The sequence below is a fragment of the Xenopus tropicalis genome, chromosome 8 (genome assembly GCF_000004195.4).
Source record: "Xenopus tropicalis strain Nigerian chromosome 8, UCB_Xtro_10.0, whole genome shotgun sequence".
NCBI classification, from domain to species: domain Eukaryota; kingdom Metazoa; phylum Chordata; class Amphibia; order Anura; family Pipidae; genus Xenopus; species Xenopus tropicalis.
Window position 1 is genome coordinate 97,346,161 of NC_030684.2, and position 26,174 is coordinate 97,372,334.

General features: G+C 38.5%; 1 non-coding gene across 1 annotated transcript in view; it reads left to right on the top strand.

The window, feature by feature from the left end:
* The first annotated feature begins 248 nt into the window (after positions 1-248).
* The window catches only part of dync1h1, a 61,880-nt gene continuing 35,954 nt past the window's right edge, over positions 249-26,174 (top strand). The window contains exons 1-34 of the transcript XR_004219569.1: positions 249-1,027; positions 4,091-4,178; positions 4,447-4,620; positions 4,738-4,993; positions 5,158-5,344; positions 5,438-5,709; positions 7,144-7,371; positions 7,517-8,593; positions 8,680-8,859; positions 8,988-9,137; positions 9,227-9,373; positions 10,546-10,686; positions 11,663-11,839; positions 11,960-12,070; positions 12,165-12,284; positions 12,486-12,725; positions 13,501-13,656; positions 13,745-13,858; positions 15,562-15,672; positions 15,764-15,973; positions 16,181-16,327; positions 16,454-16,620; positions 16,733-16,906; positions 17,569-17,734; positions 17,859-18,047; positions 18,159-18,356; positions 20,767-21,046; positions 21,359-21,459; positions 21,554-21,713; positions 21,849-22,089; positions 22,351-22,534; positions 22,631-22,843; positions 22,949-23,187; positions 25,886-26,042. This is a non-coding gene — a transcript (dynein cytoplasmic 1 heavy chain 1). The remainder of the gene's footprint in view (positions 1,028-4,090; positions 4,179-4,446; positions 4,621-4,737; positions 4,994-5,157; positions 5,345-5,437; positions 5,710-7,143; positions 7,372-7,516; positions 8,594-8,679; positions 8,860-8,987; positions 9,138-9,226; positions 9,374-10,545; positions 10,687-11,662; positions 11,840-11,959; positions 12,071-12,164; positions 12,285-12,485; positions 12,726-13,500; positions 13,657-13,744; positions 13,859-15,561; positions 15,673-15,763; positions 15,974-16,180; positions 16,328-16,453; positions 16,621-16,732; positions 16,907-17,568; positions 17,735-17,858; positions 18,048-18,158; positions 18,357-20,766; positions 21,047-21,358; positions 21,460-21,553; positions 21,714-21,848; positions 22,090-22,350; positions 22,535-22,630; positions 22,844-22,948; positions 23,188-25,885; positions 26,043-26,174) is intronic.

Here is a 26,174-nt window from a genome sequence, read left to right on the forward strand (position 1 = left end):
GTACAAGATGATTATATCAGTGCATTTATGGCCAGCTTTACTCCAAAACAAAAGTGGTAAGCTAGGTGGGTTGGGCAGTATCTGGGCTACCTCTTGCAGCAATTGCAGCCCTAGAAATGGTGAAGCTTGCAATGATTCTAATAGTGAGACCAGCCTTTGCCATGCACTCATTTTATTGTAATTTTTTTCTCCTCTTTATACTTCTTTTATATGCCATTGTCTCCATGTCACCAGGGAATAATCCTTTATAGCATTCTAAAAGACCATATACCATTATCTTTGGAGCTCTATACAAAACTGTAGCTACTGTTACATTCCAGTTATTCTGGTTATTAGTTTTATCAGACGAGGCACTGCTTGTAAACGCTCTAAATTACTAACATTGTCTCCTTAGAATCCTTAGGGCCATCTCTGATTGAGCATTCCCGTGTGGCACAGCAAGGGCTGGTTTTGCTAACTAAACAAAAGTCACAAAGTCCGCTGTTTAAACTCAATTTAACCCCTCCTATGCCGCTGCTTGCTGAACAGTCAAAACTGCAGGGTAAAGGTGATTTCGGATAATGGAGTTTATTCTGCGTTCCTTTAAATAGCTGCGTGTAACGAGAAAACTACAATACCCAACCTCCTTGTGGTGCATGTTCGCCCCCACCCCAGTCACATGATCTCGAATCCCCTCCCAGTTTTGCGGTGTGGAGAAGGTTGCAGTATTTTTCTGTCACTTGGCTCTGTGCTTTCCAGCTGGGCGCTACGTAGCGGAGAGACTCCGGTTTAGCCATGTCGGACACAGGCGGCGGAGACGATAGTTCCGCCAACCTGGAAGTGTCGGCTGCTGTGCAAAACGTGGCAGATACGTCTGTTCTGCAGAAGCACATTCGCAAGCTTGTGCCGCTGCTGTTGGAAGATGGCGGCGAGACACCAGCATCTTTGGAGTCCGCCCTGGAAGAGAAGAGCGCGTTGGAGCAAATGAGGAAATTCCTCTCCGACCCACAGATTCACACTATCCTAGTGGAGAGAAGCACCCTGAAGGGTGAGGCCTTACTCTGCTTTGTCTGCTTCTGTCATCCTTAGTCAGGCGGGTGTGGCAGCCGGGTGACATCATTTGTCTGCAGTCAGGGTGGCATCGCCCCCACTAGGGGCATAGTTTCAGTCATGTTAAAGGGGATGTTCGCCTAAAATTGTGAAGTTCCCGTATACTTACATTAAATGTTTCAATGGCTTAAAAGTTATTTATGAACGAAGTTGTTATAGTAAGCAGTAAGTCTCTGTATTCTATATCCTGCTCTTCTGGTATTGGAACTCTTAATGTTCAGAGTAACTCTGCCTAAGATATAGTCCACGTAGTTATAAATGCCGTAAGGAATACGTTTTCCTTTTATCAAATGCTTCCATTTAGCAATGTTTCCATTTTAGTCTGTGGCAACAGTATCTGTTTGGGGTTATGTTCTAAAGGAAAGCTTTCAAGAGAGAGGGTGATTTAGACAGCAGATAGTGGAAAAGGTGTTTTGATAATGCTTCAAAAACTAATGAGATTTATATATGTAATATTAGGAATGTACTTTCCTAGCACTTAAGCAATTTAATTTGTTTAAATGAGCCATTTAAAAAAAAATATATATACACCTTTTTTATTCTTGACAAGGACAGAAGTGCAGAAAATAAGAAAAGGGCAAAATTAGAATACACAGACCGAATCAAGAACAGACCTTCTGTTACGAGCCATTTTTTAAATTGAGAATAGGGGGCTTTAAAATCTTTCTCATTCTGCTGGAGCACAAGCTGCATGGAGAAGCAAAGGTTGCTCCAGGTCTGGGGTCTGGTTGTTTGTTTCTTATGAAGGAGGTTTTGAGTCTAAAGCCCTCTGACCTGGCCCTGGTGCTGGGCTGTGGAGGGGTGTAGCAGTGAAAGCTGCTTTATCCCTTTTGTTAGGGTAAGAACTCGCAGAGTGAGTTACTCGCCCATGAAAGATCTCTGTCGCTGGTGAGTAATTGCTCTGAAAAGGCTTTCCACTGGCAACAATAGAAGTCACTGGTGGAAAGCCCTTTGCATCGCTTCGTTTTCCGAAGTTGCCTGCAGGAGGAAAAGAAGAAGAAAGGAAAGAACGAATGTGTATCTGTGCTGCTTCTAAAGGAAGATCCTGTCTAAGAAATATATAGTGTACAAATGCACCAGTGTTTATCATTGGCTTTTGTTAACAATTCTTGCACATACAGTGTTGGACTGGGTGCCAGGGGCCCACCAGAAAACCCTAGACTGCGGTTCCAAACAATTTTTCCTTTTCTCTTCACTCGCATTATTTATTCTCTTAAAGGAGAAGAAAAGGCTAAGTCACTTGGGGGTGGCAAAATGTTAGGCACCCCCAAGTGACTTTAATCGCTTACCTTGTACCCCAGGCTGGTGCCCCTATGCCCGGGTTACCTGTAGCGAGTGCTTCCTCCTTCCGCGTTTCTTCTGTGGTGAAATCCTTGGGACGGCGCATGTGCATTAGAGTGAAAAGCTGACTTTGTTGTTTAAGTTTAGCTTTTCACTCTAATGCGCGCTAACGTGGAAGAAGGAAGCGCTTGCAGCTACCCAGGGCTGGTGCTGTTCTCTCTTAACAGGGGCACCAGCCCGGGGTACAAGGTAAGCGATTAAAGTCACTTGGGGGTGCCTAACATTTTGGCACCTCCAAGTGACTTAGGCTTTCCTTCTCCTTTAATCACTTCCCCATACATATTATTATTTATGCTTCCTTCTATTTTTTTTTTTATTTGTTCTCATATAGAAATGAGGAATGACCAAAGTAAAATGGCTGAGAGAGGAGTGCCCACTGACACCTGAGGCCACCGGGAGTTTTCCTGGTATCCTGGTGGGCCAGTCTGACACTGTTCACATATACACAACAGCACTGGGGTTATCCCAGAGTAAATATTTCTCTTTTACATATTTTACCTTAAAGCCACCATATTGTTATGTATGTGTGCTCGCTGCTGATTACCTAACAGGAAGTAATGCAGGTTCTGACTATAACAGGAAGAAGTAGGGGGGTAGTGGAACACAGTAATGATGTGCAAGTTGGCCTGAACCCCTCCTAACCCACAGGTTAGCCCACAGATTGGGCTGGTTTAGGCAAAAAATTGGTCCTGCACCTCTGGTTCAGGTTGGGTGCAGGTTATACTTTCCCTGCTGCAGCACACATAACCTTTTTTTATGTGCTGCGGCTGGGCTCCTTTATTGTTAGTGGGACAGTGGAACTTCTTGGAACAGCTCCCATGATATCGGCTAAGGGGTGGGTCCAGTTTGGGTTTGGGCTGTGAATTCTTTTCCCAGCCTTAAGCCAGGCCATGGTGAGAAGGGGTGAGTATGGTTTGAAATTTTTTTCAACCCTCGCATCGCTAGCACACAGGGCTGTTTAATCTTTTTTTTTTTTTTTTTCTACACAGACAGAGAAAAGCCAATGCACTCTCATTCTTTTTTTTTTTTTTTTTTTTGAGCACAAAAATGTGTGCTTTCACAGTTTCACACTAACCTAAAAATACACAGTTCTGTCCATTGGTTGTAACCTAGCATGTATGCATGCTTTTGGTTTGTGTGTGAGCACAAAGTATTTTAACTAATTTGTTTGGTAGATCAGTGAAGATACATGACAATCTTAAGCTACATCTTTTCAGTAATGTTTCAATAAAATAGATCTATATATCTGTAAAAGCTTTCCATACTATACATTATTATCAACCCATAAACTCCTCCCTGCTGTCTGTTATAAAAATTTGTGCCACTGTTATTTAGGCCTTTATTAGGGGGCAGGATGTTATCCACTGTCACATCTTTTGCAGTATTCAATTTTATTATCGTTTGCATTTGTGAAATAGTCAAACGTTTGCAGAATACAATTTTTCTTTTGGAGTCAGCTTAAGCTTTTAACTGCATGTTCGGTTTCTCAGTGTGTCTTCACTGAGGAATTACTGCATTGCAGGCTAGATTGCTTTGGGTTTATCTAGTAAAGAAGGCTAAGGTTGCAGTATTTACATCAAATACTTATTGATAAATGAGTTAAGTAGAACAATTGTTGCATTTATTAAAGGATTAACCTTGTTTTCTCTAAATTTAACAGAGGATGTTGGCGATGAAGGAGAGGAAGAGAAGGAATTCATTTCTTATAATGTCAGCATTGATATTCATTATGGGATGAAATCAAACAGGTAACTATCTAATATTGCCTATTGCATACATTCTATAAACTACTACATCCGAGCTATGTAACACCATGCTTTTAAAATAACTGCATGGATGTGGATATAATAACTATTTGGTACATTTAGATACACTTATTAGCTATTTAGCTGCTGAAAATCTAACCATCTACACTGTCACTCTCGTCTGTGATTATTCACAAAACCGATAATAAAAGCAGTATATCTTTCTGCAACCATGGATTTTTTTTTTAAGATTTTCTTTTCTTTCCTTCAGCTTGGCGTTTATTAAGCGGACACTGGTCATTGATGCAGACAAACCTATTTCATCTCAGCTTCGGGTTCTTACGCTTAGTGAAGATTCCCCTTATGAAACATTACACTCTTTTATCAGCAATGCAGTTGGCCCATTTTTCAAATCTTACATTCGAGAATCTGGGAAAGCAGACAGGTAGTTACGTTTATTTTTTCTGGTTCTTTGGTTCTAGTTCTTAAGCAGCACAAGATCAAGTTCTGCTGCTCAGGATTTTAAGTAACTTTACTTGAAAACTATTTTCTCTACTTTCAGAGACGGTGATAAAATGGCTCCATCTGTTGAGAAGAAGATAGCAGAGCTTGAAATGGGCCTCTTGCATTTACAGCAGAATATCGAAATACCAGAGATCAGTTTACTGATTCATCCAAATATTACTAATGTTGCAAAACAATGCTATGAGCGGGGAGAGAAGCCAAAAGTCACAGATTTTGGAGACAAAGTTGAAGATCCTACATTCCTCAACCAGTTACAATCAGGAGTTAACCGCTGGATTAGAGAGATACAAAAGGTATTATAGTCTTTATACTGTAATAGGCTGTGCATGTCATAATTGTATTATTGCATAATTTGTGACTATTTGAAGATTAGAGTAAGTGTAGGCTGTGGGTACTACACTAGTTTCCTATCTCGTGTTTCAATACACTCTTAAAATACTATCATTTATATCTGCAGGTGACTAAATTAGATCGAGATCCAGCATCAGGAACTGCTCTGCAAGAAATTAGTTTTTGGCTTAATTTGGAGAGAGCTTTATACCGCATTCAAGAAAAACGAGAGAGCCCAGAGGTTCTCCTTACCCTGGATATCTTAAAGCATGGAAAACGTTTCCATGCCACAGTGAGTTTTGACACAGATACAGGTATGCTGTAATTTTATAATTTGTATTAAATGCCCTATTGTTTCATTCTTATTCTGTTTATTAAATTCATGTTTTAAATGTTTTGTTTGATAGGCCTTAAACAAGCTTTGGAAACCGTAAATGATTACAATCCTCTAATGAAAGACTTTCCGCTGAATGACCTGTTGTCTGCCACAGAGCTTGACAAAATAAGACAAGCCCTTGTAGCAATATTCACTCACCTCAGGAAAATCAGGAACACAAAATATCCTATTCAGAGGGCATTGCGCCTTGTGGAAGCCATCTCACGGGATCTCAGCTCCCAACTTCTTAAAGTTTTGGGAACAAGAAAACTTATGCATGTTGCATATGAAGAGTTTGAAAAGGTATAGCTCGTAGTTCTTTTTGTTGTAACTCAGTTGCTTAGTAAAAATCCAGAGACGTTAACTACATAACATGGAAGTGGAAAAACAGATTTCTGTTTGCAAGACACTGTAGAATCACCCTGTCTTGGTGCCTAGCTAAAGACCTTACTAGTTTTGGCTCCTTCCAAAGTCATTTTTAACTGCTTAAAGGAGAAGGAAAAGCTAATAAAGAGTTAATCTCAAGCTGCAGGCATACCTTCAGTTGTCTCAATAGAGCCCTTATGTCTCCCCATATTTCTTCCGTTCAGATGATCAGAAGCCAGACAGGAAGAAAAAACTGAGCTGTGTAAAGAAAGTTCCCATAATGCCTCACTCCTGCACCGAGACCAAGTGTACATGCTCAGTTAGTTAGACTATGAGTCAGCTTCCTGCTGATTGGCTCAGATCCACATTCCTAAGGGGGGGAGTGAGTTCTTAGCATTCTTGAGGGAGGGGGGAGCAGGAGAGGGGTGAGAGCTGCATGTCTCTGGCACATGAATTACAGACACAAGAAATCATTTGACAGAGAAGTCGGTGCAGCATTTCTGTGAGTGCTTAAGGCTGCATTTACATAGACCTTTCTGATGAAGCTTATTTCTTACCTTTAAAAGGAGAAAGTAAGAAATAAGTAAGCTTTATCAGAAAGGTCTATGTAAATGCAGCCTTAAGCTATCACAGAAAAGCTGCACTGAGTCCTCTTTCAAAAGAAACACAGGATTTCTTGTCTCCTTTTCTGTAAATATGATCGGTATCTGACTTCCTCTCTCAGAAAAATCCTTTATTCCCTGGGCCAGAGGCTGCGCAGCTCTCTCCTCTCCTGCTCCCCCCTCCCATAAGAATGCTAAAAACTCCCTCCCCCCTTTCTTAGGAATATGTGATCTGAGCTATAACGGCTAGACTGCAAGCAGGAAGCTCCTTAAAATGGCAGCTGCTGTCTTAAGCATACTGAGGAAGCTTCTAGAGCTGTTTACTCAGGTTTGGTAATGGTTTCTGCAGAATAAATATAGTGTTCTAGGTGGCACTAATGTGGCAAATCTATTGGCAATAAAATTCCAAAATGACTTTCCTTCTTCTTTAAAGGGGTTGTTCACCTTGAAATTTAGTATAATGCAGACATTGATATTCTGAGTATTTGCAGTTGTTTTTTATTTGTAGTTTTTTGTTAGTTGGCTATTTGTTTGGCAGCTCTCCATTTTGGAATTTTACCAGCTATCTGGTTGCTGGGATCTTGCTTACCTTAGCAACCTGGAAGTGGTTCTATGATTCTCTGTTGTTTTGTTTTAATTATTTGTTATATTGTCCTTTATTTTAACTATTTATAGCCATTTTTATTGATTTTAACATTTTGAAATTTACAGCATTTTAGAAAACATGTCTTTTGTGTTTGCAAGCCCTGATTTATTTGCACTGTTACAGGTCATGGTTGCCTGTTTTGAAGTTTTCCAAACCTGGGATGATGAATATGAGAAGCTTCAGGTTCTTTTGAGAGACATTGTCAAGCGAAAGCGTGAAGAAAATTTAAAAATGGTCTGGAGAATTAATCCCGCTCACCGGAAACTACAAGCTCGTTTGGACCAGATGAGAAAATTTAGACGACAGCATGAGCAGCTTAGGGCTGTGATTGTTCGGGTTCTCAGACCACAGGTATAACATATATTGCTGTTCAAAATCAGAGTTTTAAAAGATTTATAACTGCAGTTACAGAGATACGTGCACCATTATGGGCTTAGTCTGCATGAGAACTACATTTTTAACAACAGATTCATTCTCCTTAATTACCTTTTTATAGGTCACGGCTGTTGCTCAGCAGAACCAGGGAGAGGTCCCTGAACCCCAAGACATGAAAGTAGCTGAAGTACTTTTTGATGCTGCTGACGCTAATGCAATTGAAGAGGTAAATCTTGCATATGAGAACGTTAAAGAAGTAGATGGATTAGATGTTTCCAAAGAAGGCACGGAAGCTTGGGAAGCAGCCCTCAAGCGATATGATGAAAGAATCGACAGAGTAGAAACCAGGATCACTGCTCGCCTGCGAGATCAGCTGGGCACAGCAAAAAATGCTAATGAAATGTTCAGAATATTCTCAAGGTTTAATGCTCTCTTTGTCCGACCACATATCCGAGGAGCAATTCGTGAGTATCAAACACAGCTTATCCAGCGTGTAAAAGATGACATTGAATCCCTTCATGATAAGTTTAAGGTGCAGTACCCTCAAAGTCAAGCTTGCAAGATGAGTCATGTTCGGGACTTGCCACCAGTGTCTGGTTCTATTATTTGGGCTAAGCAAATTGATAGACAGTTGACTGCCTATATGAAGCGTGTGGAAGATGTTCTTGGAAAAGGATGGGAAAATCATGTAGAAGGACAGAAGTTAAAGCAAGATGGGGACAGCTTCCGTATGAAGCTCAACACTCAAGAAATTTTTGATGATTGGGCTAGAAAAGTTCAGCAGAGAAACCTTGGGGTTTCTGGACGTATTTTTACAATAGAAAGCACACGTGCCCGTGGGCGAACTGGGAATGTTCTCAAATTAAAGGTCAACTTTCTGCCTGAAATTATAACACTCTCAAAAGAAGTTCGAAACTTGAAGTGGCTTGGGTTCCGAGTTCCATTGGCAATTGTTAATAAGGCTCACCAGGCAAATCAGCTGTATCCCTTTGCAATATCTCTGATTGAAAGTGTTCGTACTTATGAACGTACTTGTGAAAAAGTGGAGGAGCGCAACAGTATCAGCTTACTGGTTGCTGGCTTGAAGAAAGAAGTACAAGCTCTGATTGCAGAAGGTATTGCATTGGTGTGGGAGTCCTACAAGCTTGACCCTTATGTTCAGCGATTGGCAGAGACTGTTTTTAACTTTCAAGAAAAGGTTTGTTCTACTTCTCATATTCATCAGATGTTTTGTATATGTTTCACCCTTCTTACGAACAGTCGTGTGTTTATCTGTCTTTATAGGTCGATGACCTTCTTATTATTGAAGAAAAAATTGACTTGGAAGTTCGGTCATTGGAAACTTGTATGTACGATCATAAAACCTTTTCTGAAATCTTAAATAGAGTTCAAAAAGCCGTTGATGATTTGAACCTTCACTCTTATTCCAATCTTCCTATCTGGGTCAATAAACTTGATATGGAGGTAATTACACATCTAATATGCTTTTCTTAAAATAAGGTTTGTTTGTGTGTGTGTCTCTTTATCTTTATATATGTTAACTACCTATTAAATATCTATATCTATCTAAAACTTACACTGCTTTTGTCTAGATTGAGAGAATCCTGGGAGGTCGTCTTCAGGCTGGTTTAAAAACCTGGACTCTGGTCCTAATGGGGCAATCTGATGACAAAGCAGATGTTGACATGGACACAGATGCTCCTCAAGTTAGTCATAAACCAGGAGGAGAGCCAAAAATCAAAGTATGTAGCGTTATAATACTTAATTTACCCCATCAGTTAATTTATAATTTATAGATACCTGATGCTGACCACTGTAATGTATGTTGCAGAATGTTGTACATGAACTTCGAATTACCAACCAAGTTATTTACCTGAATCCACCAATTGAAGATTGTAGGTATAAACTTTACCAGGAAATGTTCTCATGGAAAATGGTGATTCTGTCACTGCCAAGAATTCAGAGCCAAAGATATCAGGTAAAACAACTTGAATAGGTTTGTTTGTTTCTCTTATTATTAAATGCAAGATGGCCTAAGTATCTTACAGCTTATAAACAATTTGTATATGGTTATTTGTTACAGTTTACATTTTTCATTTCTAATTCTACACTAACAGAAGAGTACATTTTAAGCCCATCATTCACATCATTAACTTAATTTGTTAAAGACTTATGGCATCTGGTGTGATTCCAGTTGTTTTATAGATTATTCCTTAATAGCTCTGCAGGCGGGACAACAGAATGCTTCAAATTGTTCTTATCAGTGGCAATCATCTGGCCCAGTTGGCATCTGCCAAGTTTTTAGTCTCCCTGGTGCCTAGAATGATGGTGTGTTCCATTGCCCAAAAAAAATAAAACTGTTGCAGGGAATATTTCAGTAATTTCAGTCTTTTTTGGTAATCTTATGAGGCAGTTTAAACTTGTGAGTTGTTTGATTTGTAGCTCTATGCAATAAGCAAATGTACATGAAAATTTTCATTACAGCCTTTTGTTGACTTTTAATTATATTTAACTTGTATTTTGGCTCTCGATAGCTCAAAAATAGAATACTGCTTTACTAATTTCTCTAAGGCAGTGGTTTTCAGACTTCTTGTGCTCAATCCCAGTGACGCATTGGTCATGGCCACCCTCAGCCATTCATAAAATTGTCAAACCTTTCACATCATTCTCAATAAAATGTAACAACTAATGCAAGTATTATTTGACACACATCTCACTTCAGGGCTTTCCTGGAATATCTAAAAGGGCAAATAGACAAGTTCTACAAATCTTACCCTAACTAGCCATTGGGCCACCCTACCTAAGCTCATATTCCTTTTATTACTTTACAGTAGTGCTCTTAAACCAGCTTCTGAATATACACAATAATATTCAGATTGAATCAAAGGTGGAAAAAGTGCAAGATGTCTGACTGGCAAAGAACCATAGCTTGATTCCAGGATTAGCTGCTTAGTCTATTTTCTTGCGGTTGTTAATATATTGAATATCATATATCACTAAATATACATACCACTAATATCATATTTGAATGAAGGTTGGTGGAATGCAAGTAAAGCAATACATTCAAAATTATGGTTAATGGCTTGAATTATAATTTGTGAAAAAAATTTGTCATGAATTATGAATGCATATTTTGCAACCTTCTGATAGGTTGGGGTCCATTATGAACTGTCGGAAGAAGAAAAGTATTACAGGAATGCACTGACCCGAATGCCAGATGGTCCGGCAAGTCTTGAAGAAGCTTACTCTGCTGTTATGGGTATAGTAACTGAAGTGGAACAGTATGTTAAGGTGAGGCCTGGTAATGCTTCCAAATGCATTTTTTAATTCAGAATAACCAGTTTAGTTGTAATTGTGCAAAAAAAAAAAAAAAAAAAAATTGTTTAAGGAAAACAGAAAAAAAGTCATTAAAGAAATCCAAGTGTCATGAAAATCTTTTAGGAGTATCTTCTCTCTCTTTGATTTTGTAGTTGTTGTACCTGTCCCCTCTACCCAAAGGCTTCACTGGTTCTGTTTAAACCTGTTTATTGTGGTACAGAAGGATGGGCATTTTGACCCATCTTGGATCTCAAGCACTTGGATTGTGTAACACAGGGTTCATGATTGAGTCTGTTTACTTAATTATTATAACATGACATCAGTGGATATTCAGTATGTCACGTTCTTTGGTTTTCCTTTGGTGTTCCTTTGGTTTGTCCATTTGAGCATTAGACCCAATATAACTGTGTGCCTGCTCACTTGGAAACTGTGGGGCTCATTTATCAACACTGGATACATTTGTCTGTGGGCAGTAACCAATAAAAATTAAATTGTCGCATTTGTTGTTCTAACAGCAGCTGACTGGGAAATAAAGCAGCTCTGGCTGCTATGAGTTACTGCTCTGTTCTGAGCAATTTTTTTGCATTTTTGCATTGTAAACTAGTGCCTAAAACAAGACCTGTACGTATAGGGCAGCCAGGTTGCAGATTTGAATCAAAACGCTCTACTAATTAATTAGAAACAAAAGGGGCAACACCTTCACCTTTTCAGGTTAGTGGTACAAAAGCAAGTTGGCTTACCGCAGTCTTAGTTGGTTAACCACATTGATGAAAAGGTTCTTTACATCCAGGAGCTGCTATTAAATTTAAGTGATTTTTTGAGTGTAAATTACAGCAAGAATGCCTTAAATTTATAAAAAAAGGAAAAACTAGTTTAGTAGGCCCAAAAAAATAGAATGTTAATGTTAACCAGACTGTGTTTATAATTTGATTTCCTCCCTTAATTTTAGGTATGGTTGCAATACCAATGCCTATGGGATATGCAAGCTGAAAACATCTATAATCGCCTTGGAGAAGATCTAAATAAATGGCAAGCACTACTGGTTCAGATCAGAAAGGCCAGAGGAACATTTGACAATGCAGAAACTAGAAAGGAATTTGGACCTGTAATCATTGACTATGGAAAGGTCTGTTATGTGTTACTCCTATTCTTTGTAATCTCCTGTTTTTATTTAGAAAACTGACCTATTTTTACATTATTCAATCTAGTTTGTGTTAACAGCCTTTTTGGTTCTTTATTTGTACAGGTTCAGTCTAAAGTGAACTTGAAGTATGATTCCTGGCACAAAGAGGTCCTAAGTAAATTTGGTCAAATGCTTGGACAAAACATGACAGAATTTCATTCTCAGATTTCAAAGGTATAGTCAACGTGATTAAGCAAACATCTTGTGTTTTATTTAGTGGCATCACAGTTAATAATTTTTTTTTATTTTATTTTTATTGTAATTTTAGTCTCGTCAAGAATTGGAGCAACATTCGGTTGACACTGCCAGTACTTCCGATGCTGTGACTTTCATTACATATGTTCAGTCCCTGAAAAGGAAGATAAAGCAGTTTGAAAAGCAAGTAGATGTAAGTCTATGTAATTATTTTTTTCTGAAATGGCTTTGTTCTAGTTGTTGTTCTATCTTGTGTCTTGTTCTGTTGGATATTGTAGCTAATAAATCACATTTTTCTATTAGCAAATTATATATTTGTTTTGTCAGGTTCTAGTAGCTTAAAATGTGAGCACTGCAAAATGTACTAAAAGCAATGTTTTTTTATCTCTTATAGCTGTACCGTAATGGACAGCGTTTGCTTGAGAAACAAAGATTTCAGTTTCCATCTTCCTGGCTCTATATTGACAACATTGAAGGAGAGTGGGGGGCATTTAATGACATAATGCGTCGTAAGGATTCTGCTATCCAACAGCAAGTTGCAAATCTTCAGATGAAAATAGTTCAAGAAGACAGAGCAGTGGAAAGTCGGACAATTGATTTGCTGACTGACTGGGAGAAGACTAAGCCTGTAGCTGTAAGATTTATTATTATTTTTGTGAAATCTTGAAATCTCCTCTCACCCCCTCTGTAAATGCACTGCCACCTAGCTTTAACAGTGCTTGCAGATATGAGGGTAGTTACACTCAAATGAAATTAGCTGTACCTCAAGGATGATCTTTATAATACAAATGTTAAATGTGGTATGCTAGGACAAACCACATTCTATACCCAATATTTTCTTTGCTATTAAAGGAGAAAGAAAGGCAAAGTCACTTGGGGGTGCCAAAATGTTAGGCACCACCAAGTGACTTAAATCGCCTACCTTTTACCCCGGGCTGGTGCCCCTTTTCGGAGAGAACAGCACCAGCCCGGGGTACCTGCAGAGCTTCCTGCTTCACTGCGCGCGCATGCACAGTAGAGTGAAAAAGCCGAACTTTAACAGAGAAGTCGGCTTTTCACTCTACTGCGCATGTGCCTGTCGTTTAGTCCTTGCAAAACGAAGCCGGAAGGAGGAAGCGCTCTGCTACAGGTACCCCAGGCTGGTGCTGTTTTCTCTTAACAGGGGCACCAGCCCAGGGTACAAGGTAAGAGATTAAAGTCACTTGGGGGTGCCTAACATTTTGGCACCCCCAAGTGACTTACCCTTTCCTTCTCCTTTAAGAATGAAAGTTATATACATAAATGAGGGTACAGTTAATTTTAACTCTGATTCTGAAGAGTATTTCTGGTTCATACATTCTAGAGCTTAATTATGAAATACAGATATATATGTATCTCCCTGATTTATGTTGCTTTTTTCAACGTTTTAGGGAAATCTGCGTCCTGAAGAAGCACTTCAAGCACTGACAATTTACGAAGGAAAATTTGGCAGACTGAAAGATGACCGTGAAAAATGTGCCAAAGCCAAAGAAGCACTTGAATTAACTGATACTGGGCTATTGAGTGGCAGTGAAGAACGAGTTCAGGTAGAATGAATGCTAATGTATACATCTTTATTTTATTTCAAACTTAATAGTGTTTTTGTAACCTATGAGCCCTTGTATTGTTATACAGGTAGCTCTAGAGGAACTGCAAGATCTGAAAGGTGTTTGGTCTGAACTTTCTAAAGTGTGGGAGCAGATTGATCAAATGAAGGAGCAGCCCTGGGTTTCTGTACAGCCTCGTAAGGTACATCTGTTTTTCTCTGCCGTGACGTTTCTAGATCTGACTAAACCACAAACAGTGTTCGAAGTCTCCTAACTCTAGGATTTCTTATATCGTATCATTTAAACCTTTACTTGATTACAGTCTACCGTTAACTCTAACTGTGTACGTATGTATAACTTCATATAGTGCCACTACATTGTAGAAAAGCACAGGCACAAGTGGCATACGGTAAGAGACAAAGTAGGAAGGTGGTTCCACCCTGTAGAGCTGACAATTTAAGGGGGTATATAACAAACAGGCACAATTAGGAGGTCATTGATAGTCCGCACAAATAGGAAGTGCAAAAAGTTTTTGGCATTGGCCCCTTAGTGCTAAGTCTGGAGCAGGTAATGTTCTAGCACTCCAAAAGGTAGGACCAGAGTTTCTTTTTGAAGGGTGCTGTCAACTGGGGAATTAAAGTGGGTTGCTGTACTTTAAATAATTTGTTTTTGTGGTTTTTCAGTTATTTAGCTTTTTGTTCAGCAGCTCTTCAGTTTGGACTTTACCTTAGCAACCAAGCAGTGGTTTGAATGAGAGGCAGGAATATGAGTAGGAGAGGGATTGAATAGAAAGATAAGGAGTAAAAAGAAACAATAATAATGACATTATAGCTTCACAAAGCAATAGTTTTTTGACTGCAGGTGGTAGTGACCCCCATTTAAAAGCTGGAAAGATCTATAAGAGAAAGGCAAATAATAATAATAACAAATTAAGTCCAATTGTAAAGTTGATAGGAATAGAACATTCTATGGGTTACTTAAGGTTACCTTAAAGGTGAACCACCCCTCTAAGGGATAGAATTCCAGATGTAAGGAGCAGTAACATCAAGAGTATTGCAACAGTAGAGTTTACATGATTGCAGGAGAGAGAAAGGTAGGAGCTTGTAGTAATCCCAGAGGCATAGTATAAGGGATAGGACTTTGTAATATTGCCAAGCTATGCCCCTTTTTCAAAGAAAAAGTGATTTGGCAGTGGCATTAATATGATTTAAGAAGGGTAGAGACTGTTCAACAATAACCCCCGGCAGATTATCAAATTAACAGGGTCACCTGGTCATGCCATCAGTAGTAATGGTAAAAGGAACAGGGCAAGGTCAAGCTCTGTTTTAGTTCAGTTTTGATTCATCCCCCAGAAAAATAGGCAGTTAGTTAAGGAGCTTTTATGTAGAACATAAACCCGTACTTAAACAAGCATAATTTAGTAGAGTGAACTGGCTTGATACTATGCAGTTTGGCCATACAAGCATGGGCAAATTGTACTGATCTATCAAATTCTAAAAGGAGTGAGATTATAAATTGTGTATGATTGATTACATGCTGGCTGTATCAGTCAATGTACCTGGATATGTACCAAATCATGCAGTCACTCAGTTTGGCACTCGGCTTTGTTGTGGTCATTTTGGGGACCACACATGCATATGATTTATACCAAGCAGACCATAGGTTGAGTCCTATCACATACTGAGTGTATCAAAAAATGCACTTTCACATGTGCTGTGTTTTAGCCAATCTGCTCTGTTGTGATAATTTGGGGGAACTGTGCATTCATATTTGTACACTTTAATTTTCACCTGTACCATACAGGCATTTAGGTGGCCAACTTTAGCCTTTATTACCTACAACTCAGAGCGACTTTAAATTTTATTTTTTGTGTATTTTACTTATTTTGTTTTTATTTTATAACAGTTGCGGCAAAATTTGGATGGGTTGTTGAACCAGCTAAAAAATTTTCCTGCCCGTTTGCGACAGTATGCTTCCTATGAATATGTTCAAAGACTCCTAAAGGGTTATATGAAGGTAATGCCGCAGAATGAATTTAGGTGTGAATGTTATTTGTCCATTGTATTCTATACTTACAGATATTTGGATCTGTTGTTCCTTTAACCAGGTTAATATGCTTGTCATTGAACTGAAATCGGAAGCCCTGAAAGACCGCCACTGGAAGCAGCTCATGAAGAGACTTCATGTGAACTGGGTTGTGTCTGAGCTTACACTAGGACAAATCTGGGATGTAGATCTGCAAAGAAATGAAGCAATTGTTAAGGATGTACTGCTTGTTGCACAAGGAGAAATGGCACTGGAAGAATTCTTAAAACAGGTAATTTGCTAATTGGTGTGAATTATACTTGACTTCTCTTGTTCAGTTCTGTGTCTTTTTTTTCTTTTAAATATGAAAAACAAATATATTACCAAGATGTACAACAGCCTTTTATTTATTTGAAGCTCCTGTCATGTTAGATTCACTTGTGAAGAGGCAATTATTGAGAATGCTGTTCTCACAAATGCTTTGTAATTTTTATTCCAGATTCGGGAAGTGTGGAATGCATATGAATTGGATCTAGTCAATTATCAGAACAAATGCCGCCTTATTCGTGGCTGGGATGATTTGTTCAACAAAGTTAAGGAGCACATCAACAGCGTCTCTGCTATGAAGCTTTCTCCATACTACAAAGTAATGATACCTTTTTTAAAAAAAAATTCAATGTTTGCCAACTTAATGTGACATTAATATTTTTTAGTTCTATTCTTCCAAAGAAATACATAGTTTGTATTTTTTTTTTTTCTGGGAAAAAAACAGGTTTTTGAAGAGGATGCTTTGAGCTGGGAGGACAAATTGAATCGAATTATGGCTCTTTTCGATGTGTGGATTGATGTTCAGAGGCGATGGGTATATCTTGAAGGAATCTTTACTGGAAGTGCAGATATCAAGCACCTTCTTCCTGTTGAAACACAACGGTTTCAGAGGTATTCACCATACTGTTTATTTATTTTTTTGTTAAATAACATTTCTATGAAATGCTTAAATGTTTAATAAAATAAAATTGCCATTTTAATTATTTTCCCCTACCCTTTTTAGCATCAGTACAGAATTTCTGGCACTTATGAAGAAAGTCACCAAGTCTCCTCTTGTCATGGATGTCCTGAACATACAAGGCGTGCAGCGATCTCTTGAGAGACTGGCTGACTTGCTAGGCAAGATCCAGAAAGCTTTGGGAGAATATCTGGAAAGAGAGCGTTCATCATTCCCCCGGTACATAATAAGATGACTGCTTGGATGTGTAAATGAGGATACTATTATGTTTTATAGTATACATACTATACTATACATAGTACTAAACAAATAAATTATATACATATTTTAAGTAGCAAAAACTGTGGACACCAATTATTGACACAAATGTTTCAGTTGCTCAAATTCCAAATAGCTTCAGTTATGCTACCCTGTAATAAAGAAGCATTCCAGATTAAAAATGTTTCTTCCTTAGTGGCAAAATCATCTTGCTAGGTAGTATTTGGCCTGCTCTTGAACTTAAGTTCATTATTACCTGCAGATTTTCAGGTGCCCTAAAACTAGGGTACACAGTCATTGGATTAGAGGAAGTCATTTTAGTTTCCAGTCACAAATAAGTATTCCCAGAAACAAGATTTTGTATACCAATACATTTCAATTCCATAAAATCTTTTTAATAACCACGCAGAAACAAGGTGTCTTTTAAGAAGATGAGGTCATTATTTTCCTAATAGGATGTTTCTTTCTTTGCTTTATTCTTTTATTACTGGCATTTGTAAAAGTATTGTACTTTTATAGATATGTACACTGCATCATAGGGTGTACATTTCCTTTAGCCCCAGGACTGCTAGTAATTTATCTGTTTTTTTCTGATTTTTTTTTTATTACTCCTAAAACTTTAGATTCTACTTTGTTGGAGATGAAGACTTGTTAGAGATCATAGGCAACAGCAAGAATGTGGCCAAGCTACAAAAACACTTTAAGAAAATGTTTGCAGGTGTGTCTAGCATCATCTTGAATGAAGACAGCTCTGTAGTCCTGGGAATATCTTCACGAGAAGGCGAAGAGGTAATTAAAAAAAAAAAAAAAAAAAATAGAATAAACTTGAAAAAAAAACCTTGTTTATCTGACATAATTAAAATCCACCAACTACAGGAGGTTTTTATTTTATGGACCGTGTCTTTTGTTGTAGGTGATCTTTAAGACACCAGTATCCATCACTGAACATCCAAAGATCAATGAATGGCTCACTTTAGTGGAAAAAGAAATGAGGGTGACCCTGGCAAAATTGCTTGCAGAATCAGTCACAGAAGTAGAGATATTTGGCAAATCCACCTCAATTGATCCTGCTACTTATATCACATGGATTGACAAATACCAGGTATGGTGGTTTACCCATCATTGCTTGTTTTTATAGTACAAATTTAAGTGTAGTTTAAAAAAGTAAACTGACACTTATTTTTTCATTTTTTTTTTTTGCTTCAACTTCTAGGCCCAGCTTGTAGTTCTCTCTGCTCAGATTGCCTGGTCAGAGAATGTGGAATCTGCTCTCAGCAGCGCAGCAGTGGGTGGTGGGGATTCAAGCCCCTTGCAGTCTGTTCAGACTAATGTTGAGGCAACTCTTAATGTGTTGGCTGATTCTGTGCTGATGGAACAACCTCCACTGCGCAGAAGAAAACTGGAACATTTGGTAAGCAATCCAGTAAATGTTTTTTTTTCTTGTTCCTTCATTACTTGTATCCGTATTTCTATAGATTCTTGGAAAGGTTCTGGATTTTATTTATAATTGTAACTTTGTGGCATGTTTAATTTATGTTCATAATTTCAAACGGTTATGGGTAACATTTTTTTAATGTTTGTATTTATTCTTTTTATGATAAAACTATTTTGATTTCTTATTAATGTGATTAACTGTAATATAAAAAACTGGTAGACAGCAAGGTTTGTATTACAAAGATTGTATTCACAGTCCATAATTAGATAAGTTACAAAACTTTAAAGGAATACGGTCATGGAAAAACATGTTTTTTTTTCAAAACACATCAGTTAATAGAGCTTCTCAAACAGAATCTTGCATTAAAATCCATTTTTTTAAAAGTGCAACCAGATTTTTTTTTCTTATTTAATTTTTGAAGTTGCACATGGGGTTAGCCATATCTTCATTTCCCAGGGTGCCACAGTCATGTGACTTGTGCTCTGATAAACTTCATTCACTCTTTACCTGCTGAGCTGCAACTTGGAGTGATATCACCCCTCTCCCAGGAGCCGATCAGCAGAACAGTGGGAAGGTAGCAAGATAGCAGCTCCCAGTAGTTATCAGAATAGCACTTAATAGTAAGAAATCCAAGTCCAACTTGGGACTCCTCCAGTTACATGGGAGTAGGAAAAACAATAGGTTATCTGAAAGCAGTTCTAATGTGTAGCGCTGGCTCCTTCTGAAAGGTCAGACTCGGGTACAATGCACTGAGATGGCTGCCTACACACTAATTTTACAAGTAAAAAAAATACATTTGTTGGTTTAAGAAAATTTTTTTAAATGGTAGAGTGCATTATTTGCTATGTAAACAGTGTAATTTAGAAATAAAAAGTACGCCTTAAAAATCATGACCGAATCCCTTTAATAGCATTATTATGATAAGAACGTTCATGGTGCATCTACAGTCGTGGCCAAAAGTTTTGAGAATTACATAAATATTGGAAATTGGAAAAGTTGCTGCTTAAGAAACGCTTGCAGCCATGATTGCGTTGCATAAAAATGGCTTTACAGGCAAGGATATTGTGGCTACTAAGATTGCACCTAAATCAACAATTTATAGGATCATCAAGAACTTCAAGGAAAGAGGTTCAATTCTTGTTAAGAAGGCTTCAGGGCATCCAAGAAAGTCCAGCAAGTGCCAGGATCGTCTCCTAAAGAGGATTCAGCTGCGGAATCGGAGTGCCACCATTGCAGAGCTTGCTCAGAAGTGGCAGCAGGCAGGTGTGAGCGCATCTGCATGCACAGTGAGGCGAAGACTTTTGGAAGATGGCCTGGTGTCAAGAAGGGCAGCAAAGAAGCCACTTCTCTCCAAAACATCAGAGACAGATTGATCCTCTGCAGAAAGTATGGTGAATGAACTGTTGAGGACTGGGGCAAAGTCATATTCTCAGATGAAGCCTCTTTCCAATTGTTTGGGGCATCTGGAAAAAGGCTTGTCCGGAGAAGAAAAGGTGAGCGCTACCATCAGTCCTGTGTCATGCCAACAGTAAAGCATCCTGAGACCATTCATGTGTGGGGTTGCTTCTCATCCAAGGGAGTGGGCTCACTCACAGTTTTGCCCAAAAACACAGCCATGAATAAAGAATGGTACCAAAACACCCTCCAACAGCAACTTCTTCCAACAATCCAACAACCGTTTGGTGAAGAACAATGCATTTTCCAGCATGATGGAGTACCGTGCCATAAGGCAAAAGTGATAACTAAGTGGCTCGGGGACCAAAACGTTGAGAACTTGTGGTCAATCCTCAAGAGGCGGGTGGACAAACAAAAACCCACTAATTCTAAAAACTCCAAGAAGTGATTATGAAAGAATGGGTTGCTATCAGTCAGGATTTGGCCCATAAGTTGATTGAGAGCATGCCCAGTCGAATTTCAGAGGTCCTGAAAAAGAAGGGCCAACACTGCAAATACTGACTCTTTGCATAAATGTTATGTTATTGTTGATAAAAGCCTTTGAAACGTATAAAGTGCACAGAAACAACTGAAACAAAGATCTAAAAGCAGTTTAGCAGCAAACTTTGTGAAAGCTAATACTTGTGTCATTCTCAAAAGTTTTGCCCATGACTGTAGTCTGATAACTAGGTCTCAATCCACACCATTCAGTCAGTCATATTATTTGGGGCATCCCCATGGGGCATAAAAGAGTAGTATTAAGGGGAATAGGGATCTGATGAGTTTCAACCATATGGATACTGTAGGTCGTGTTTGAGCCATCAAACTAATAAAGTTGTTATTAGGAATATATTATAAAGCTGATAAATTCTTTATTTTTTTTAATTCTGTATACTTTTTTACATACAGTTTATTATGAAATTATATCACGATTAAATATTTATTTTTGCAGATAACAGAATTGGTTCACCAGCGTGATGTTACACGAACCCTGATGAAAATCAAGATTGACTCCAAATCTTTTGAATGGCTAAGCCAAATGAGATTCTATTTTGATCCTAAACAGACAGATGTTTTGCAGCAGCTTTCCATCCAGATGGCCAACGCAAAGTTCAATTATGGCTTTGAATATCTAGGTGTGCAAGATAAACTTGTGCAAACACCACTTACAGACCGCTGCTACCTGACAATGACACAGGCTCTAGAGGCAAGACTTGGCGGGTCTCCATTTGGTAAGATAAAAAATATTTAAACTCCTCCTGAAAGTCTTGGGTGTTCATTCCTAGACCTTCCTTGTTCAGTTGTTCCTAAACTGTGAGTGCCCAGGGTGGTGGGGGGCATAACTGAAAGCCAGTTTGGATGAGATTTGAAAAGATTGCCAATTTGGGTTCTTAGATAGCCCTGGGAGCCCATTACTTAGATCAGTTGGAGCGAGAGAATATTTTCAGTTTATATTTTTTCATATAAATGCAACCTTGTTATGGGTTTGGGGCACTGTGAATCAACTTATGTAACTACTGTAAATGTATACTTTTCATTATCAGGTCCCGCTGGTACTGGGAAAACAGAGTCTGTTAAAGCCCTTGGACATCAGCTTGGGCGCTTTGTGCTGGTGTTTAACTGTGACGAGACTTTTGACTTCCAGGTATATGTAACACTTATCAAACATTTAAAAATCTTAAACAATTCATTCATGTTTTTTCATTTATACTTAAAGTTTGACCTTTGTTTTTTTTTAGGCTATGGGCCGCATATTTGTTGGGCTTTGTCAAGTTGGTGCCTGGGGATGCTTTGATGAGTTCAACAGACTTGAAGAGCGCATGTTGTCTGCAGTTTCTCAGCAAGTTCAATGCATCCAGGAAGCCTTGCGAGAACATTCCAATCCAAACAGGGACAAAAGTATGTACTTAACCTTGTTTTTAAATGATTTTTCATGTTTTCTACTTTCATATCATATATAATTTGATATAAATCTGTAACCAAAAATGAACTTAAGTGTTTGTAAATGTAAATGCATTTGTTTTGTTAATTCAGCACATACTATCACATGTGAACTGCTCAACAAGCAAGTCAAAGTCAGCCCCGACATGGCCATCTTTATAACCATGAATCCTGGGTATGCTGGAAGATCTAACTTGCCTGACAACTTGAAAAAGCTTTTCAGAAGCTTGGCCATGACTAAACCAGATCGCCAGTTGATTGCACAGGTCATGTTGTATTCCCAAGGCTTCCGTACTGCAGAGGTGCTTGCAAACAAGATTGTGCCATTCTTCAAGTGAGTTCCCCATATGTCTGTCTCTCTTAGATTGACATAGGAGTATTAGCCCACAATGGTGGGCAAGTGTAACAAAGAGTGTATTGGTCTGAATTATCAACTTAGGGCTATTTCACATAGTAAAGCAATAGATAGAACGAATGCAGGCATAGAGTACTTTAGTGGCCTTCAATCTTTCACAGCATAAGAGTTTATAATGGCAACAAAGGGTTTATTGTGCCTAAAGACTTTCACATTTTTTATCTTTTTGTTTGTATATAGGTTGTGTGATGAGCAGTTATCCTCCCAAAGCCATTATGATTTTGGACTGCGAGCTTTAAAAAGTGTGTTGGTAAGTGCTGGAAATGTCAAGAGGGAGAGAATTCAAAAGATCAAAAAGGAAAAACAGGAACGTGGAGAAGTTGTTGATGAAGGCGAAGTTGCTGAGAACTTACCGGAACAGGAGGTACAAACTTTTTTTTTTTAATGGAAAAAAAATAAGTTGTTTTAGAAAAAAAAATGCAAGTTATTTAACCTACCTTGTTATATATTTCTATTACAGATTTTGATCCAAAGTGTCTGTGAAACAATGGTGCCCAAACTTGTTGCAGAAGATATTCCACTATTGTTTAGTCTTTTGTCTGATGTTTTCCCTGGAGTTCAGTACCATCGTGGAGAAATGACTGCACTGAGAGAGGAACTGAAGAAAGTTTGCCAGGAAATGTATCTAACATATGGAGATGGAGAGGAAGTTGGAGGCATGTGGGTAGAAAAGGTAATATTTATTTTTTGGATTCCCCACACACACCCCTGCCTACCTGTTTTTTTTTGCCATTGGCAAATAATTAAGTGCAATATATGTTTGGTTTAATTTTTTTAGGTTCTTCAGCTTTATCAAATAACACAAATTAATCATGGCTTAATGATGGTGGGTCCCTCTGGAAGTGGTAAAAGCATGGCATGGAGAGTGTTACTGAAGGCTTTGGAGAGGTTGGAAGGGGTTGAAGGTGTGGCCCATATAATTGACCCAAAAGCAATTAGCAAAGACCATTTATATGGCACTCTTGATCCAAACACAAGAGAGTGGACGGATGGATTGTTTACTCATGTCCTGAGAAAGTAAGTGTTAGATTAATATCCACTATATTTCTTATAAAGCCTTTGCGTCCATTAAGTATTACTTTAGCTGCAGTAATCACAACCTGCACACCGTTTTATCTTGCTTTTAGGTTCTTTTTAAGCCATGAAGGCATCCACCACATTTACACCCTAATTTGTACTGTATCCGTATAAACATTTTTTCAACTTGGATTTTATTTTCTGTTCTTTGCATAGAACCCTTGTTTCCTCCAAGGTTTAGAGTTACATATCCGCCAGCAAAAGTCTTATTCTCTGATGAAAAGCTGTTGAATACCTGCAATTTTCTTTTTACATTTTGAGCTGGCGTAGCTGGTTTTTTTTAATTGCCTTCAATGCAAATCCCATTAGCAGTCTAAACAGCATTCTGACAATTGTACAGAACACATTAACCTGCAACAGAATAAGTAGAGCGGAGGCAGAAGGACAGGGCATACTAGCAGTACCTCTGGCTTTCCTGGGCACAGTGCTCCCGGCAATAATAACTAATAAACAAGACTCCTATAATACGGTATCTAGTAGAATTAAGTCTAAAACAACTGGACTTTTCTGATTTTTTTCTTGAAAACATTTCACTACTCATCAGAGTGGCTTCTTCAATTCAAATGACTGGTAGGGAATTCCCCAGCATTTAAACCCTTGAGGGTAGTACAGTCACAGACATCCTATCACAATGGTTCCATTGAACTATTCAGCTAGGTGTTGGCTGAAACTGACAGGTGTAAGAAGGTACCATAATTCTCATTGATGCAGGTTGCTAATCCTTCAAAGTACATGTATGTATGTATGTATGTATATCTTTATTTATAAAGCGCTACTTATGTACGCAGCGCTGTACAGTAGAATTCATTAATACAGACAGGGGGGTTAAAGATAATGGATAAATACAAAGTACAACAATAAATACAAATAAATACAAGGTACAGTTGCAATAAGAGTCAGAAACACAAGATGAAGGAGGTCCCTGCCCCGTAGAGCTTACAATCTATATGGGAGGGTAACTAACAGACACAAATAGGCAAATATAAGTGCTATAGGTCACAGTGGGTGACATTACAGTATAAGTGCCAGTTTCCAGATCAGGTGCTGGGCAAGTGCTCCATAAGGTAGTCTTTAAGTTTAGTTTTAAAAAGACTGAGGGAGGATTCTCTCCGGAGGACATCAGGGAGGGAATTCCAAATGTAAGGGGCAGCCAGGCAGAAGGATTTAAGGCGGGAAACAGCAGTAGTAGTGGGGGGCGCAACCAAACGGTTGCTCTGCGAGGAACGAAGGAGACGGCCAGGAACGTGCGGAGACACCAGGGAAGAGATGTAGTGAGGAGCAGAGGAATGGAGGGCTTTGAAGGTTAAGAGAAGTACATGACTGGAAGTGTGAACTGTTGTGAAACTGCCGGGGTAAGGATGTCAAAGCGGTGTTGTATTATTCCCTACCAGTCATTTGAACTTAAGAAGCCACCACTGAGTGGTGAAATGTTTTCAAGAAAAACTCGGAAAAGTCCAGTTGTTTTAGACTTAATTCTACTAGATACTGTATATCATGTCCTGGATGAATGAGAATCTTCATAGACATATTCCTATAATACTGATTTAGTAAATAGTTAAATTATAGTATATCTTACCAGATAGTTAAGGCAGCTAGGATCTTAATGTGTATGACTAGATTTAGTATGGACGTGTGTAGCTTTACTTTATATACAAATGTGTGTGTGTGTGTGTGTGTTTTTATTTGTTCATATTTCAATTTAACATAATAATTATAAAAAAAAAACCAACAAAAAACAGAGTGGAAAGTAGAGAGAAAGAGTAAGGAAAAGGGAAGAGAGGCAGACTGTAGAGCTGGACAGCTCCAGAACACATGCATATATGAGCCAGTATCTCGGTCACATTTTATACAGGTATCTGGGGTGTGAGGGAACATCTTGGAAAGCCTGTGTGGTGTAAGGTGTACCAAAGTAAGGAACTTCATATCTTCATATCTATTGATATTGTCAGGTCTGGAATTTGCTTTAAAGCATCAACCCACATTTCTTCAGTTAAGCTAGGGATGTCACGCATCCATTTCTTACGTACTTTGGCCAAGGGGGTCTGTGTTAGCCTGCCATATGATGGCGTAGTTCCAGGATAGGGGCTTAGTGAGGTTTTCCCTGTGTATGTTTATATACAATATTTTACATACACATGGGACTCCTTGCTGATGCTTTCAGCTGGGTAAGCTCTTGCTGCTTTTGGTGGGTGAGACCTACCTATTAAAATGACCTCAGCAAGGTTGAATTCCAAATTGTACCATGGTCATCAAGCAATAGATGTCTGCTGCTCTGCATTCCTCTGCCTCTTTTCAACAACTGTGCAGACTCCAAGCTGTTGTGTAAGGGACACAAATGCTATCCACAAAATTTCCTGAACAAATTATTTTAACACAGTTTTTGCTCATGCTGCTCTTTTATGTGACTTCTTAACTAATCCACAGTGTACCTTTTATATTCAAATGACATTAATCAAACTGGTACCAGTCTGGTAGCTGCAAATAGGTCACTCTGATAAGCTAGTTTATGCATTTACTGATATTGTTTTTGTCATTTTTTTCTGTTGAAGGATAACAATAGTGCTTGCCAAATTACCCTTGAAACCACTGGTTTACAGTAATTGTTTAACGTATGAAATGTGTTTTTTTTTTTTTTCAGGATCATTGACAACGTGCGAGGAGAACTACAGAAACGTCAGTGGATTATATTTGATGGTGATGTAGATCCTGAATGGGTTGAAAACCTGAACTCTGTCTTGGATGATAACAAACTTCTGACCCTTCCCAATGGAGAACGTCTCAGCCTTCCACCTAATGTACTTAAATAAAGTTGATTATTACTGACTCTTACTTAACCCTTTATAGTGTGTATGTTAAGGAAGCAGTAGACAAGTACTAGCAAGCCTTTTCACCCCGGGTGTTGCTAATCTTATATTACTTAACTTTGT